Raw genomic sequence first — 7,902 nt, 5'->3', positions numbered from 1 at the left:
GTCACGGTCACCGGCAGGATGATAGCCTAGATGGACCGTTTTGGTTTGGCCCAGTTTGCCGCTGCTTTATATGAACATTATATATGAAAACTGCCTCCAAAGAAAGGCAGCTCTTGTATAAATATAGAAAAAGATGAAGCGTTAGTTCCTCATTCTTTACCAAGTATTCGTGTACCTTGTTTGAGACACATAACCCAGCTTACCCTGTTGTCCCTTATGTGTAAAGTTGCTTCTGGGCCAAGAGTTCTGGGAATAGTTGAGCAACTGCCAAAAAGGGGTTCCAGAGGAAGTCTAGGTATAGGTAAGAGATACCCAAGTTGTAGAAAGCCACAATGGTATTGTGAAAGTGATGATTAAATCACTGTTTTGCTTGAATACTTGTTCTTTTAACATTAAGAAGGCTTTAGGAAAGAGAGGTTGCACGCGAGTACCATGAGCTGAGCGAGTTCTTACTGCATGCCTTTCAGAACATGCCTTACTACTGTATTTGGAAATCAGGGTGGGAACTTCAGTTCCCAGGTGGCGCTGAATTCATGCAAGGTGAAGCTACAGAGATTTAGAAAGCAAAATACGCAAAACCTAAATGCGTGACCTTTCACCATCTGTTTCCTTGGCAAATCACGGATAAAAATACAAAACACATAACCTGGTTGTAACGTACCATACCTTTTCTGAAAATTTTTTAAAACAAAAATCCCAGAAGGTTATTCACCCCCCCCCCCCCCCCCCTACATTGGAGTATTCTACCTCCTCTGGCTCTAGCAGTGGCATTCACAACTCAACACAATTAGGCCAGTTTTCAGCAGCATATCTAGATGTTTCAAATGATTTGTCTAGTCATCATAAGTGCTGCCAGTCTACAAGTATACACAGACTTGCACTATATGCGTATACTATACATATAAGCAACAAACAGCGTCAGCTCTACATATAGGGCTAGATTCTATATATCACGCCTAAAAAAACAAATGGGTGCTGAAAAAAATATGCTTAGGTGTATTCTTTAAATTGTGTCTAAATTTAGGTGGTTTATAAAATATATCTATCGCCCGTCAGCGTGCCTAAAATTTAGTCGCAGGCAGTTATGCCTAAATTAGGTGCAGACTGTGTGTATTCTATAACACACATAGTTTTTGGAAACACCCATGACCCATGGCCACTCCCCCTTTTCTTAGAATTTATACGCATTTACTGTATAGAATACACTTAAGACAGCTGTGTGCATAAATTCCAATTAATGCCAATAATTGCTTAACTGGCAATTATAAACACTGACTGACCTGTTAAAGTAACTAAGTTGCGCACACAAATCCAGAATACGAGCAGAATTGCGTGCATAACTAGGCTGTACTATCTAGAATGAATATGAATTTAGATAGAAAGCAGCCAATCTTTTCTATGGTCGATCCATGAGTATAGTCTATATTTATTCTATCTTATTTATAATCTGCCTAAACCTAGCTGCATCATGACAGAACATGATCATAAAAACAAATACACAAACAACAAAATAATGTAGAGTTGGTGCTATTTGTCACTTATACATACTGTGACCACTCCCCTGGATGCTCCAAGCACACCACTTTACATCTACGTATAACAAGTTGTACATCCAGCATTATGGAGGTAATTCCATAAAAGTCGGTTAGTTAGGCACTAGGATGATATGCACTAAGTGTAAATTCTGTATTCTCAATTACATGCATAATTGCCATTTTAGCGTACTTGCATAAGTTGGTATTTATGTGCTTAACCTTAGCTGCAACCACTTATAGCTGGAAGGCTGGTGTAGATGCTCACACCTAAATTCTAAAAAGTTAGGGCCAGATTCTATATCCGGCACCTCAGAAATCTGCGCGGAAAGAATTTCCACCTAAGCATATAAGTGGTGTCTAGATTTAGGCGCGGTATATAGAATATGCTTAGTTGGTATCCCAGCGCCTAAAACTATATACCTCCACTCCCTTTACACCACGAAAAAAGGTGGTATAAATCCCGGCACTTAGATTTAGGCGCAGAGGGCTATATTCTATAACACACAAACGCCCATTGCCAGGGCCGCCGAGAGACTGGGCCGGGCCCAGCCCCTCCCCCTCCCCGAGGTCACCACCACCCCCCTCCATCTGCGGCTGGGCCCCCTGCACTGAAATCACAGCGCCTCTCACCTCCATGTGAAAGTGCTGCAGGCAGCAGATCACCTTCCTTCGGCCCTCCTTGTGTTCCGCCCTTGCAGAAGTTATGTCAGACGAGGGTGGGACACAGGGAGGGAAGGATGCCCAAAGGGAGGCGATCTGCTGCCCTGCAGCGCTTTCACACTGAAGTGAGAGGCGCTGAGATTTCAATGCAGGGGGCCCGGCCCAGTGGCAGACGGTCAACGACGGGCCCCCGGCAAATTTTGTCCCCCCCCCCCCTCGGCGGCTATGCCCATTGTCCTGCTTATAACCATGCCCCTTTTTGCCTGCACGTTTAGAAGTTAGGCACACTGTGTTACAGAATATGCATAACGAGTTGTGCTCGTAAATTCTAATTATTGCCAATTAGTGCTCATTATTGCTTGTTAAGTGCTGTTATCAACACTAATTAGCTCAAGCCAATTAAGTTATGCACATTATTATAAAATACAGCTGGATTTCGGCACGGATCTCTAGACACGTTATATAGAACCTGGGGGTTAGTGTACTCTATAGCACTTAGATGCCAACAAGATAGAATACACCTAAGTGCAGTTATGCATATAATTGCAAATTAGTGCCAATTCTAATAATCACCAATTATAGGCTGCTACTGTTAACTTTTTTTTTTTTAATATTGGATGCTATATTTTCAGCCTTTATCCATGTCACTAACTTTGTACCCAAAGAGAGAGCTGCAACAGAGCGTTTCTTTTGTTTAGCATATGGGTTGGGGGTGGGGAGCTAAAAGGGAAGACGAAAATGAAACAATAATTTGAAAAATGACAATCACTTCTAACTACCTGCTGTGAGTGCTGTACCCAGGCTGATGTGTTTGTATATTATATAATGTTGATTTTCCTGTATATTGTACATCAGACAGTGGAGAGGTAGAGGACTGTGCCATACTGACCAGCCCATCTTATCCTTTTCTGTGCACACACTAATGTTTTAAGTCAAGAGCAGATCACACTGAGTATTCATTGTTGTACTGGCTGCCATGTGCACTTGCTTTGTCCATTATGCTGTTTTGTGACTCTTTGATGGGATTATTTTTCTTTAAAATGCTTTTGGAGAGACTGGACATACTTGTGGATGATATACGGGGGAAGCAGAAAGCATTTTAGTGATTGCAGCAGTAGCCTCCTCTCTATGACAGTGGATAAACAGGAAACTTTGTTTTAAATAGGTGTCACCAGCAAGTCAGTTTTGAAGTTTCCTTATATTCACCCTCCTTAGAGGAAAACAAGCATTTATCTAAAACTGCTCAGAAAAATGCCTAAACATGCTGCCACAATCAGAGAAAGCTCCTTTATCACTGGGTGGCAGGAAAGAAAAGCCTCCTCTAGTCCATGCCCTTCCGTTTCAGCCCATAAGCTGCACCATGCTTGTGTAACTGAAACCAGCCAGGAGACTTAACTCGTCTACTCTTTGCATCTGATTATTCTTTGATACACATGGGGCCAAACTCTTGGCGCATACATTAAAAGGATAAACAGCTCATTGTTGCTGGAAGGCACCAGGTATAGACCTGGCTGAGCATTCTTCCAATTTAAAGCTTTACAAACCAAATCTCTACTTCACTAAGTACTTTCCCTTGAAAGACCAGTATTATGGTACAGCTAATAAATGAAACCCTCACTTGTACTGCAGTAAAATGAAAGAATATCCTTTAACTACGAAGGTAGAGTGATGATCACCCTTTCTTGCACAGAGGGAGGGTTGTTTCCCCACACCTGGCAATAATAGTTGTAATAATAGTTTTCTTCAGTTTCAATTGCAAACTAAAATCTCCAAATTATAACTAAAGGCTACCTGAAAATCAAACTAGGGCTATGTAACTGAGGAGTGGATTTTAAGAGCAGACATATTTAGACTGCAATTCAGGTAGTGAGAAGATTACCTCAGTAATCGAGTTCCCCTACGCTGCAGGGGATGAGTCTTTTCTAAAACGTAAAGCATCTCCTTTAAAATCACAATAAGTTAACAACCGGTTCTGTAATTATAAAAGTGTTAAATCCTATTGTCCGCAACCATGGGTGGGTTAGAAGCTAGCTCTCCAGGTGCCACAGCTTTGTACACCCAAGGCCTCCTTAATTTTCTGTTTATTCCCAATTTTTTCATTTGCTACTCCCTAAGAGGACTTTGCATTATTAAATTTGAGAGGATTAAGAACAAGTCAAAAAGCTAATGCCAGAAATAGCACTGCACTTTACCTTCATTATTGGAGCCTCAAAGACCATCACCTTAGCACTGACCCTCTGTGCCCCTATTGAGATGTCCATGACCCACTTCCGTTTGCTGTGCCAGAAGTTATAAGCTCTGGGGCCCAACTGGGTAGCCACTGTCTTACCTGCATGTGTGTGTGTGTGTGTGTGTGTGTGTGCTCACACCTGGGCGACATCTTCTGGCTGGATCAAAGCGTGCTTGTGAAAGAGATTTTTAAACTACCTATAATAATTAGAAAAAAAAACAGTTCTGCATTTGATTGTATGGTGGTAGTGTCATAGGCTTTCACAGTCTTTTTACCAGACACCCAGCTAGCCAGTGAAGCACTTTGTGGCCCTTGAACTCCCAGTACTACTGGGGAAGCGCTACAGCTAACAGGACCTGTTTTGTCTCATAATGAGAATTTTAATGATTTAAGGCAAGGCTAAATTATACAGTTTCCATGTACCCAGTCTGTTTTCAATTAAATATTTTATGAACTGTTTGTTTTGTTGTCTTTCTTCTAAATACTACATGTGCAGTCTGTGTATATATATATATATATATATATATATTGCTTTCACAGGCAACTCTAGTAAAGGCAGTGTATCCCTACATCCAGCACTTTACCATAAAGGCTTATAAAAAAACCAAAGACCTTAAGGTGCACTAGCAAAGCTGTGTGTGCCAGGTTCTTAGTACTGGAGTAGCAGGAGGTGCCGTAGGACAGGAGTGAGATGCACTAGCAAAACCGTGCGAGGCTCTCGCTACTAGAATAAGCAAAGGTTGCTGGCAGACATGAGTTACACTGATAGCGCTGTGTGGGTCTCAGTACTGGAAGAGCAGGGGTGCTGCAGAGCTGTGTGTGCAAGAGGTCGCAGTAGTGGACAAGTAGGGTGTGCTGCAGAGCAGGGAGTGAGGTGCCCTGCAAGAGCTGTGTGGATGGGTATCAGTACTGGAATAATGGTGGCTGGTGCATTAGCAGAGCTGTGTGTGAGGGGTCTCAGTTGTGGACAAGCAGGAGGTGCTGCAGACCACGGAGTGATATACTCTGGCAGAGCTGTGTGTGGGTGTCAGTACTGAAAGAGCAGGGATGCTACAGGGCAGAAGGGAGGTACATTAGCAGAGCTCTGTGTGTGAGGGGTCTTAGTAGTGGACAAGCAGAGTGTGATGCAGAGCAAGGACTGAGGTGTCCTGGCAGAGCTGTGAGTGTTGGGTCTCAGTACTGGAATAGAAGGGGCTGCTGCAGGGTAGGTGGGAGGTGCATTAGCTGAGCTGTGAGAGGTGCACAGACACAGCTGTATGAAAACAGCCCTCCATATTCCCATTCATTACATAAAGTTCATAAAGATTGTAGCATTGGCGAGGAGTGGCCTAGTGGTTAGGGTGGTGGACTTTGGTTCTGGGGAACTGAGTTCGATTCCCGGCACAGGCAGCTCCCTGTGACTCTGGGCAAGTCACTTAACCCTCCATTGCCTGCCGCATTGAGCCTGCTATGAGTGGGTAAGCGCGGGGTACAAATGTAACAAAAAAAACCCAAAAACTCATAGTTTACAATTAACGGTAGACATTTATGTTTCTCAAATTACAACCTGTCACTATCATGCTGTTGCCTTCTTGACCACACCAGCCCCAGCTTACAGGACAGGGAGATTTTAAACAGTTTGTGTAACAGGCCTTGCTGGGAGACAAGACAACATCAGACTCAAAACACCCAGGAAGGTTTACGCAGCTCAGAGCTCTGTACTGCTTTTAGAAGCGAGATTAGTGGATCGATTTTGACTGTCACAACAGTACTTGCATCTGAGACTATTGGGAAGAGCAAGCAGTTAATAACAAGCTACAGAAGACTAGGGAGAGCAGCCCCAGCCTGATGCCCTCCTCGAGACCAGTACTCACATAGAATCCCAACTGGTTCAGAAGAATAGGGCGGCATGGATGTACTTCTTGGATGCTGCTGTTACCTTGTAGAGGAAAGCACAAGCTCCACTGCTAACTGGAAATACTTATCAGTCTGTGGCCCAAGCTAGAGAAATGCCACTCTCTGTTTACTGACACTTGGTTTCAATAAAGAAAGAACGGCAGCAGCTAATGGCTGAAGTCCAGCTAGAACCAGTGGTAGAACAAAACTGGGCAGTGCAGCGTACATAAGAACATAAGCGTTACTATACAAGGACAGACCAAAGGTCCATCAAGCCCAGTATCCTGTTTTCAACATCGGCCACTCCAGGTCACAAGTACCTGGCAAGATCCCCAAAAAAGTAAAATAGATTTTATGCTGCTTATCCTAGAAATAAGCAGTGGAGTTTCCCAAGTCCATCTTAATAATGGCTTATGGACTTTTCTTTCAGGAAATTATCCAAACCTTTTTTAAGCCCTAAAGGTAACTGCTTTTACCACATTCTGTGGCAACGAATTCCAGAGTTTAATTACACATTGAGTGACACATTGACACATTCTGCTGTCTCTGGTTTGTTTTAAATTTACTACTTTTTGCTTCATTGTATTTTTGGCAAGGGTAAACATGCAATTCACGTCTACCCATTCCACTCTACTCCGTATTTTATAGAGCTCTACCATATCACCCCTCAGCTGTCTCTTCTACAAGTTGAAGAGCCATAGCCATTTTAGCCTTTCCACATAGGAAAGTTGTCTCATCCCCTTTATCATTTTTGTCACCCTTTTCTGTACCTTTTCTAATTCCGCTATATCTTTTTTGAGATGCGGTCACCAGAATTTGCTTTCAGTTTGAGAGGGGAATATGCAAAGATCACCAACACAGGAAGCACCAAAAACCTATGTAGTTATCGTGTTTACTAATCTGCATCCTGAATGGCCCTTGAAAATCAAAATAAGAATAAAAAATTCATAGGCTGTAGCCATGATTATACAAAGCCAACAGTTTGCTCAGCAGCTCATAGAGGGCAGTCTCCAGCCACTACTGCAGGTGACCAGCCCCAAAGAGCTCTGGAGAAATCAAGGAAAAATGTGTATCTAGCTGTATATATGTATGTATGTATGTATATATTTATGTGTTCCCTCTTTAATTTGAAAAGAAAAAAAATAATTTCTAGAAAAAGAGTAGAAATCAATAGCTTGAGGATGGTCAGGATGAACATGTACAGCCTGAAGCGTCTCTTTCAAGCGCTTGAACTGAAACAAGAAGTTACAGAACAGAAGGAATCTCATTTGCATGACAATTTTAAAACAGTAGAGGCGACATCTGACTTGATACTAATGCCATTTACTGACTGATCAAGGCTGAGGTCCATTGCTACAAAGCAACATGACTGATCCCTCTTCCACTCACAGATAAATTCACTGGGTTAGGTACCTTTCACCGTCTCTATGGTATTTAATGTAGCCAGAGAGTTTTCTACTGCCCTTACAGAATAGTACGTTCATGGGGTATGCTCTGGCACTTGAAACAGAGTACAGCAGAACCCAGCAACAACCAAAACTGTGAAAAAAGTCACCTAACGAGCAAAGCCTAGACAGATACACTCATGGCAGCCACAAAGTG

The sequence above is a fragment of the Microcaecilia unicolor genome, chromosome 11 (assembly GCF_901765095.1).
Source record: "Microcaecilia unicolor chromosome 11, aMicUni1.1, whole genome shotgun sequence".
NCBI lineage: Eukaryota > Metazoa > Chordata > Amphibia > Gymnophiona > Siphonopidae > Microcaecilia > Microcaecilia unicolor.
The sequence above is the reverse complement of the archived record's forward strand: the minus strand, read 5'-3'. Positions refer to the sequence as shown.